Consider the following 10,931-nt stretch of genomic DNA (forward strand, 5'->3'; position numbering starts at 1 on the left):
AAACGAATATCTTAAAGAGTTCATGAATTTTTGAGAGAAACGATGTTAGGCTTTTGAAGTTTTATTTAAGTTAGACACTTAACATTAAAGGCCATGAGAACTTTTTGAGTCGATTTCTTACCGTTTCGGATTGACAAAACTAGCAGCCTTTCCAAATCGCTACCAGATTTTCTCAGGGATGAACCGATCGCGCGCTTCATTTTCGCCTGTAAACCAATTGCACTAACGAGTCCCACCTCCTCGACGTCCTAGCCAATCCTAATCCACTCACGTGTACTTCTTGACAATTCATTGACTGCCTTCCTTGTCAATTAAAGTGTTTGCCTGCGGAGGCGGGTTTTGGCGCTCTGCAAGTGAAGCTTAGAGCTGAGCGGGCTTTATCCCGCCTTAAGCCACGCCCCTCACAGTGCCGACGCCGTTACGCGCTGTCGCACTTGCTGTGCGTCTTCTGCGTCAGGTCTTGAGTGGAGTTAATTTTTTTTTTTGTTTTAATTCCGAAGCCACATTGTTTTTTTTTCTGCACTTGATTTTTCTTTTAAATTTTACACCGTTACTGCTTGTGTGCACGTGTGTGTGTTTTTTTTTATTTGAGAATGTCCGACCCTCCTATCCGCGGCCAATGGAAAAACCCTCGGGATTCCCTCCAGTAGTTCATGTTATTATCGGACTAAACATCAAAAAAATATAAACAGACAGACAGACTGACACGGAGAAGAAAAGGTGAAGAGCGTCGAGGGACCCCAGTCGCATACGGAGAGCCCTGCCCCTCTTGTCCCTCCCCGCGAGGCCTACAACTCCGGCGGTAGCCAGACTCCGGAGCCCAGTATTTCTTCACACAGGCACGGCTGCCTGCCCGGCTGGCTGGGCGGCGCACGCACGAGGTAACGCTGCATTTCTGTATTTATCATTTGTAGTTTTCTTCCCCCCCCCCACACATCTCAAGATATTGTTACTTCCATTTACTGACCGATTGGAACATGCAGAGTACGAGTCGATTAAAGGGCGGGGTGGTAGCGGAGCAGGAGGAATGCGATGGGGTCGTCAGTGTGGGCTGGGGAAAGGCAAAAAAAAAAAAAAAAATTACACAGGAGCCTGTGTCATCTATGGCGTGTACTTCATCATTTCTGCTACTTTTCGTTTTGGAGCCTCATCTGTGTACTTAATAGGTTGTCTTCGTGCTATTGGAGCGCAGGATTTACAGTTAAGTTCAGTTCTAAAGTGTGTGTGTATGTGTGTGTGTCCCCTCAGAAGCCAATAACCTTTAGGGGCTGTGTACCCCTTCGATGCCCAGTTGGTGGGTGGGTGGTGTGTAACGCGAAGATTTCTGTAGCTGAGAACTGTTAAAAGTAAGAGAGTACTGTACTGAAAAATCAGAATGATCAGGAGCACTGTGCTTTTAGCATTAACGTTCAGTTACAATGTCAAAAGAAAGCCCAGCAGGTATATACGGTAGATGGTGAAGATAGATAGATACTTTATTAATCCCAAGGGGAAATTCACAAAGTGAAGTGTTCTGATTGTTTATAGATGCACTTTATTAATGAAACACTGGTTTGTGATTAAAGAATGCATTTAATAATTGAATTTCACGTCCATTGGTGTGAATAAGCTACCAAGTAGTGTGGTAGACAGTAAGACGTTAGGGTCTTTCAAAACTCGACTTGATGTTTTCTTGGAAGAAATAAGTGGATAGGACTGGCGAGCTTTGTTGGGCTGAATAGCCTGTTCTCGTCTAGAGTGTTCTAATGTTCTAATATGCAGTTTTGTATGCAGTACTATACTAGTCTGTTCAACTGCAGAAAGTGTGGCTGTCATACTGCCCAAAAGCAAACTTTGAAAAGATTTTGTGATTGTCATTGAATTCAATTTTAGGTTACTACATGTATTTGAAAATATATGATACAGCAGTATGTTCAGACTGTGTGACACACTTGTGAGACCACCCTTGTACTGTGTGGAGTTTTGGTCACTCTGCTTCTAAAGAGACATAACAACACTAGATTTTTTTTTTGTTGTTGTTCTTTATTTCACCTTATACAATTTCTTGTATTAGGAATTTGGGGGTCAGAGTGCAGGGTCAGCCATTGTACAGTGCCCCTGGAGCAATTACAGGTTAAGGGTCTTGCTCAAGGGCCCAGCAGAGTAGGATCTCTTTTGGCAGTGACAGGGATTTGAACCGGCAACCTTCTGGATACCAGCACAGATCCTTAACCTCAGAGCCACCACTCTTGCAAGTGAGCAATCTGTGCCATTTTTTTCTTTATTGGACATAAAAATGTTAAGCTCAGTGTTTACTTTTTAAATTTTATTTCTGGACCCAACAGTGTGTGTTTTTTTTTTTCTTTCTAAAGATGGTTGACACCTACTTTATGTGTGGTACATATGGTAAAATCTTAACGACATGGTCACTTTCTGATTATAGCCTGTGTTGTTCCGATAACTCAGTGTTTCATTTATTTGTAAACACTTTTAAAGACTTGCTTTAATTATTTTGGATTTGTTTGTAATATAAGGTAACATATTTACTTTATCACTGACTGTTACTGACAGTGTTCAGTGCACCTTGGAAACTTTTTGATTAATAAAAAAGTAAAGTATGTAGGTGAGTAACAGACAATAGTCCTGTGGGTGAAAAATAAAAACACAAACCTGCAGCAAGAGTATAAAACAAAGCAAAAAGAAAGGTGACACTGTAGTCATTTTCTAAATATCTGCTGTCTGGGGAAAGTCTACTAATCTACTGAGTGTTTTTAAAGTATTCAGTTTACAAGTAAGCCAAATTTAGAGTTTTTGCTTTCAGACTAAACCATTACACTCATTCTGGTTCCAGTTGCTAATTTTAAAAAAAAAAAAGATAGCCGGAAAAGTAAACCTCTTAAGTTCTGAAAAGAATTTAGGGAATGGATGGGTGGGTCTGTGTGTGTGTGTGTGTGATGCATTCAGGACTTTTTAAAGTTCTGAATGACACTGATAAAGCTTTTCCACCAGAATTTTTCTCAGAGTAATAGTGAATCACATAGTTGAGGATAGTGATTGAAATTTAAGAATAATCACAATTGAGACAATAACCAGGAACATTTCTCCAAAAAAAGGGTCATGGAAATATAAAAACAAACTACCGAGTCATGAAACCCATATTGGTTAACATCTTAGTAGGCCAATGTGGCTATTATCTTGTAAGGCAGCTTTCATGGACTGAAAGCCCTTCTCTTATTTGTGTATTTTCCTGTGTTGTTATTTCCAAGATATTCAAGCTAGTGTGCTTTTGTGTTTCTGATTTTTTGGAGGATTTCAGTTTGAGAATAAGTATGTTAAATAATACATGCCTGGGTGTTGAAATGTTATGGAAGTAAGAAATCAGTGTTTACTTTATAGTAAAATAAATATACGCCATATTTATTTAGGTGCTTGGTATGTGTAGCTTCAAATAAATGCGGTTTTTGAATAATCCTGCTGCTTATAATTTAGTCGGCCATTCAATTGACTAGACTTAAGAATATAGTTCCGAAGAGTAACACACAAGGAAATGCTGTTCTTGTTATAACATTGAAAATATGATTTAAACTTTTGTAACACTAAACTTGTTTAATTTAAGATTATATTCAGTACTGACTTTAAAACCTAAATACTGAAACAATGTTGCCCTAGAATTAATGGCTTGTGTGTGTGAATGAGTGCGTGTATGTATCTATTTATCTGTGTTGGTGTGTGCACGCATGTTTTTTTTATATATATATATATATATATATATATATATATATATTTTAATAATCTTATATGGAACTCAAAATGATCAATGTCACAAAGTTAAAGAAATCTTAAATAAGACCATTCAGTTTGTCAAGTTTTATTTTGATAACTAATAACTCAGTTTTCCCATTATCTTCTTTGAAAGATTTTTCCTGAGTGTCTACTTCTCATCCTATGTAACTTGGTAGACTGCATGTGATTCTTTTAACTCTGTAAGTGGGGGGAAAAGTGTTCCCTGGTTTCTTTAATCAATTTATCCTAATTTCCACCTATTGAATTAAGAAAGTTACTCATATTTTAACTTAAAGAATTCCACTGAATTAACTTTACTTGCACCCCGGAAAGGGGTGAAAATGTGGATTAGGTCCCTGTGTAGTGTTCTAGGCTAAAGTGGTTCATTTTTTTGTGTGTTTTTAGCTTATCCGAGGAAGTCAAACTCTTTGGTCTGTGAAATCGCTTAGAAGCAATATAGAGAATAAAAGCAGTTCATGCTGAGAGTTTTTAGCTTTTTATTGTAAAGTACTTCTTTATCAGCTGGTCTTTCTGTGTGTACTTAAGAGAATTAGTTAAGACAACTTGAAATTGCATTCATTAGTAAGAAACAACCAGAGACACAGGAACATGATTTAAGGGAGGACGCTGCTGATAGAGTAAATGTCTAATGTCATTACAAGTTGTTACACTTATGCATCACCTACGTTAATTTTCTGCTACATAGCACATCCACAAATCATGTCCATGTAATGGGTATACAGTGTCACGTTTTACATACACATCGATTTTGGCAGGATTATAAACAGAGTTTGTAATATTCCCTGGCATCAATATAAAAAAACTGATATGTATGAAGAAAATAAATCAGCGTTGTTTTCCTTGTCACAAATGGTATTTTTTGTGTTTTAGGTTTGTTTTACACACTCTTTTTAAAAAAAAAAAAAAAAAAAAAAATTAGTTTGTGCTTTGTTTATCTTATTGTTATGACAGCAACATCATTTTGTCAGCATCTGTCTCAAGACAGTTGCCACCAGATGCCATTACGCTGTCTTTATTTAAAGGAATGCTCCACCCACCCATTTTTTTTTTAAATCTGTTACTTACCAAAATGTTGCTTTTAGTGATGGCTGAGAAAAACGAAATTGAGCTTTTGAATTGAAGAAAGGTCTCTTGACCACTGGAGAGGTGGTCTTCAATTGAAAGAAAAAAAAAATTCTTTCCTGATCGAAAACTTTTCAAAGTAATGGTTTGTTCATGACTGCCTGTCAGTTTGATTACTACATTATGTGAGAAGGGTCTATGGATCGAGCAGTAGTATGGAAACATTTAGTGTATTACTAGCATTGTGCCGGTGCTTGGTGTGTCAGTGGCATCTGCAGAGTTTCCTGAATCTTTGATTTGTGGGACTGAATGTTTGCTTTTCTGGATTAGTTTATTGTCTTTTTTTTACTCTATTTGTATGCAGTTTGTTCTTGTCTTCCATCCCATGGGTTCTGGATAGGCTCAGACTCCCTGCGGTCTTGATGTGCATTAAGCTGGTTTGATAATGGAGAGGAGAATGAATGGATAAGATTATTTAAAAAAAAAAAAAAAAATGTTATTTTGCAGGTGTAGGCAATTCAGCTCTTGCTGTCTGCTGCCAATGTAAGGATGCGATTTGCTGTTTAAACATATTTGTTCTTTAAAAAAAATGATTTAAAAAGTTAACACTGTTCCATTTTTTTATCAGTTCAATTAGTAATTTTATATCCCTGTTTGAATGATTTTAAATCACCCTTCTAACGACACGGAATATAAGCATCAATCCCCGTGCCATTCTAATAATACATTTTATTTATTTGAAGGCATCTTTCTAAACACTCAAGGACACCAAACAATAGACAAAAACACAGATTATAAACAAAAGTAAAATGCAAAAGTTAAAATCAGACAGAGCAATTGTAAGTAAAGAGAAAAAGCAGTCTTAAACAAATGAGTTTTAAGTTTAAATTTGAAAAGTGGAAATGATTCAATATTTCTAAGCTCAGATGGTAGTGAGTTCCAGAGCTGGGGAACAGAGCAACTGAATGCTCTGCTTCCCATAGTGGTAAGATGGACGAAGGGGACAGTCAAGTGGATGGAGGAAGAGGATCTAAGGGTACGGGAGGGAATGGCAACATAGAGGAGGTCAGACAGATACGGAGGGGCAAGGTTACGGAGAGCCTTAAAAGTTAGTAGGAGAATTTTGAATTGAATTCAGAACTGAACTGGAAGCCAATGAAGCTGCTGCAAAATGGGAGTGATATGGTGAATAGAGAAGGTTCTAGTAATGATGCGGGCAGCTGAATTCTGGACCAATTGAAGTTTATTTGTGAGAAAGACAAAAGAAAAGGGAATTGGAATAATCCGGACGAGAAGTGACAAGGCTATGAACAAGGATAACGGTGGTGTGGGAGTGAGGGAGCGGAGAATACGATTAATGTTACGCAAGTGGAAATACGCAGACCGGGAGATGTTATTGATGTGGGACTGAAAGGATAAAGTACTGTCAAGGATGACACCCAGACTCTTAACCTGTGGTGAAGGGGAGATAGAGGAATTATCAATAACACATGAAAAATGATCAGTTTTGGATAATGTTGATTTTGTACCAATGAGGAGAACCTCAGTTTTGTCACTATTTAATTTAAGAAAATTTGAAGAAAACCAGGATTTGATTTCTGCTACGCAATCAATAAGTGAGGAGGGTGGAAAGGAAGCAGTAGGTTTGAGATAGAGTTGGGTGTCATCAGCATAACAGTGGAAGCTAATGTTATATTTACGAAAGATTCTGTAGGGGATGCTGGAGCACCTGCTGTACTCAACCTCCAATGCCATTGGACACTACTGAAGTTTCAGAACCAAAGCCAGGGATTATCTAAACAGCATTAAAGTAGAGCAGTGCACATCACTAAACAAGTGAACAGCTCACCTCCAACATAACTATATCGTTAAGATGTGCACCTCAGGTTAATGTTATATCTGAATATCCTTATTAGGGATTTGTAGGTTGATCGAAAACTTCTAGAAAATATGTATGACACATTTTAAATTCACTGAGGGGTTGAGGTTGAGAGATGCAAGGTTTAGATGTGTTGTGTGTTTCTTTGTAGACTCGCACAATCTTTAAAACCAACCCAAGCCTTCACTGTTTGGTTTGGTTTATGGCAAAATGGACAAGGCAAGTGGCAAATGCATAGCCCAGTGCCTTTCAAAAGATATTACTTGTTTAGTGCATTCTAAAAAAACCTTTTTTCAAAATTCTACTTGTAGGCCAATTTTAGATTATTAGTAGGAACTTGAATCAGACACATTTGATCATAATTTGTTTAATTACTTACAAGGAATGGTCCTCAGCTAAATCCTTAACTGTGGTAAGTCTTTTATTTGGATCAGCTTTTAACTATAAACCACTATTCCTGACAGCTAGGTTAATTAAAAATTGGGTAGACAGAATTAACACCTTGTATTTTGTAATAATCTGACTTTATGCTGTATGTTCTGCTGAAATTTCCATTGTATTAAAATGAGAAATCAAATTCTGCTATTAAAAAATGTTTATCATATAAGCTATCTTGAACTACTTTGTGTTTGTGGTATGATAACCAGAATTGCACGCAGTATTCCAAAAGCAGCCTTACTGGTGCATATTTGATAAAGTCTGAACTTAACATTGCATTATTTGTATTCAATAATTCTTACTGTACAACATGATCATTTGATTTTTGGCTCTCCTAATGGCATCTGTATTTTGCTTATTTAATGAGAGGAGCAATGTTGATAAAACCATAAATGTTTTCAGAGTTGACTTTCCTTTGTTAATAGTGTTGCTTTTATCTACATGGCATGTTTTGCACATATCTTCATTACACTTCATTTTTCCAAGTATTTGGTCTCTTCACTCCTTGTTTTTGTGATTTCCTCAGTGTTCTCTTTCTGTCCAGTTTCAAATCTTTGATTTTGCACTTTCAGGCCTTCAATAACAGAAAGTGTACTATACTCAGAGATTTGTATTGTGTTAGTCAGTTATACAAACAAAGTTTTATGACTTAGGGTGATCAGTGAGGCTACAGAGTCGGTCTCGGTCACGGACACCATTGAATGACCATAGGTATTTTCCTGCTGCCTTTCTTCACAATGTAGAAATTGGTAAACAGCTATTTTTGAGTTTTGTTACTTGTATTAAATGAAAGAGTTGGCTAATGAAATACATTAAAAAATTAATAAATACAGTATAACTGTAGTTAACGGTTTACATATTCAGTAGTTTGTAGTGTCAGGTAGAATACTTAACAGCATATACAAATACCAAAGTTGTATGTGATTTTGTAGCTTAATGAAAAGAGGCTGTGATGATGAGATGTTTACTTAGCCACTGTGTTATACTTGTTGTTCAATACACTACAAAGACTTGACACCATTTAGGGTTTTTAACCAAAGTAAAATTTCTAAATGTTTTGTCCTACCACTTTTTCAAATTAATGTTGTTTCTTTTTGTTCTGTTTAGATACTTATCTAAAAAGGTACTTTACTTCAGTATGCTCTGATTTAAAAACATAATACCCTACATGATGGAAAATTCACTTTAAACTTTTATGAAAATCTTTTTCATAAAAATGTAAGGCTGAAAATAAAAAAAAAAAATGACAACAGAACAACTAAGGCTGCTAGATTTGCATTTGTTCGTATGGTCAAAGTTTGCTTAAAACCCCAAGAGCAGTTTCGATGAGTAGTCTCGTGCCAGAGTAGACAGAGAGAGACTGAACTTTATTTGTCTCCGGAGGAAATTTGGGCTTTTTTACAGAAGCTTTTTTCTAAATAAGTAAATGCATAAATAAATAAGTAATTAAGTAAGTTAAAAAAAATATACACATTGCTGTTGGACATCATGTGGAGTTTTCACAGACAAGTAAAAATGTATTTGTTGGTAGAAGGCACACAGAATCATTTGCCTGTTCTGAATCGGCTCAGTCTCTAGTGTGATCCCCCCCCCCCCCCCCCCCCCCCCCCCCCCCTATATACTCAGTCCACAGGTATTTCTTCTAGCCATATTACAACACATAATTATTAATTGCTGCGTGCAGTGTCAATTTTCTGTGTATATTTTTAGGCTTGTAAGGAGGGATATAATGATATGTCTTCATATTTCTCTTTGGGGTGTTTGAGACAGGATACCTTTGGAAGCAAATGTTCCCTTATGGTTCTGACTGCGTTTCATAAACAAGTATTTTCTCCAGAACGGTAGTCGCCAGCTTTAAATTGTCTAATTCTTTCTTGAGCTGTATTTCCATTTTATTTTAAACTTTGCAAGCACTGAAGTGGCTTTGTGTGCTCACACTATGAATGTAGAAGGCAACATATGAGAAGTGTGTTATATGACATGTTTAAAGGGTCATGCGCACACAAAATGCAAGAAGCGTCAGTATTTGTGAACTGACTGCAGAACGGCTCACTAAATATACACTAATTTTTATGAACAGCTGCCTCGGTTTGTTGCGTTCATCAAATCCTTGTATTTTGTTGTTCCAACATGTGCATGCATATCACAGAAAAGGCAGTAAGTTGTCATATTTGGATTTGTTTCTGCACAGTTAAATGTTTATCACATTCACATATTCTTTTTTAAATAAGAAACTCCTTTTATTCTGTGGCTTTTTGTGGCCTCACTGATCTTGAGAGTGGTTGAGGGTAAGGGTTGTGGTAAAATAAATGGATGAATCGGTGAGACAGTGACCTGAAAGAGAGCCAGCTGATTCAAATCGCTGTGAACTACAGAGTGCCCTTCACTTGGCAGCATGCAGACTCGGCTCCGACGTTCGTTTGATTCCACATGGTGTGGCGTTTGCATACAGTCTTTCTGTTCAGGGTAGTTAACTATGGAGTATTTGAGTTACCAAACCTCTCACTGAAAATCCAAGTTGATAGCAGCATAGTGTTAAGTAGGAGTGTTGGCTTTCCATGCAGAGCTTATGTCTATCTCCCCACCCGCAGAAGATGCACAATAGCAGCATAAATGCTCCTTAATATCAATTTATTTTGACTTTTCACTTTTGTTGATGGATAAGTTTAAATGCACATATCATGTTTTGTACATGACTCTAGTCTTACAGTGACACTGTTGTGCTTGTGGCATGATGTGATACAAATCAAATTATTTTTCCATGGAATGTGTTTATTACATAAATGTATGTGCAGTACTTTACAAAAAGTTAAGCAACCAAAGAAAATTATTTTTAAATCCAATTGTCTGACCAATGTGTATTGGTTTTGTATTCCAGTTAGTATAAACACATACATTGTTGCAATAAAAAGTAACAATTTCCTCCCAAACCATTGAAAGTGTTGGTATGACTGGCCTGTTTTTGTCAAATTGTTTGGATGTTCTAATGTTCTCTTCTCAAAGTATTCCATCCAATTGTGATGGTGAATAACTGACCCAGTTAGTGCGTTAGTAGTCATCTCCATCAGAAAAGCAGGCAATCAAGGATTTAGAGTTTGGAGGACTTGGTGCCCAAGGTTTTTCTTCACAAGTGCAAATTAAAATCCTCTGTATTTTGATGCATTATTAAGAAACTGCAAGTAACATTTGTTTGGGCTCCTGTTTGTCTGAGTACAGATTGCTAACCTTGGCAGTATCATTGTATGTCACTCATCAATATTTGCAGTAAAGCAAAGTAAATCTATGGTACTCCGTATTATTAAATGAAAATAGTTTAGGCAAAGCAATCAAAAATATCTTCAAGCTTTTATTCAGTCACAGTGATTGACTGGTCATCATAGTCTGAGTGCCATACTACCAAGGGTGCTGGCTGTGTTAATAATCACATGTGCTCAAACCGAATCTCACTCTCACTATTTAAATACCATATTTTATAAAGCTTAATTTTCTCATACTAACTGCTAATATGGCATATCATTCAGTTTAAGTATTTTTTTCTATACTTTTTTAAAAAATAAGGATTAATAAAAAGAGTACTGTGTAAATAAATAAACAAACACTGCTGGGAGAGGTCGTACTCCACAGGCTATACACACACGGTAGCTACACAGCCTAATGTCTCCCAGGCTACGTGAGCAAAGAAATGCAGAGTGAGAATGTAAGTAGCACAAGTTAAAACACTAAACAAACCTTTTTTTTAATAAAGCTAGTTATTGTCAGCTGCACCAAC

At 36.7% G+C, this 10,931-nt stretch overlaps 1 protein-coding gene across 1 annotated transcript in view; it reads left to right on the top strand.

Moving 5' to 3' along the window:
• The first annotated feature begins 387 nt into the window (after positions 1–387).
• The window catches only part of LOC114665670 (protein Smaug homolog 2), a 173,141-nt gene continuing 162,597 nt past the window's right edge, over positions 388–10,931 (top strand). The window contains exon 1 of the mRNA XM_051934022.1: positions 388–881. The gene's annotated coding sequence lies outside the window, so the exon portion shown is untranslated. The remainder of the gene's footprint in view (positions 882–10,931) is intronic.

This window comes from Erpetoichthys calabaricus, chromosome 1 (assembly GCF_900747795.2).
Source record: "Erpetoichthys calabaricus chromosome 1, fErpCal1.3, whole genome shotgun sequence".
NCBI classification, from domain to species: domain Eukaryota; kingdom Metazoa; phylum Chordata; class Cladistia; order Polypteriformes; family Polypteridae; genus Erpetoichthys; species Erpetoichthys calabaricus.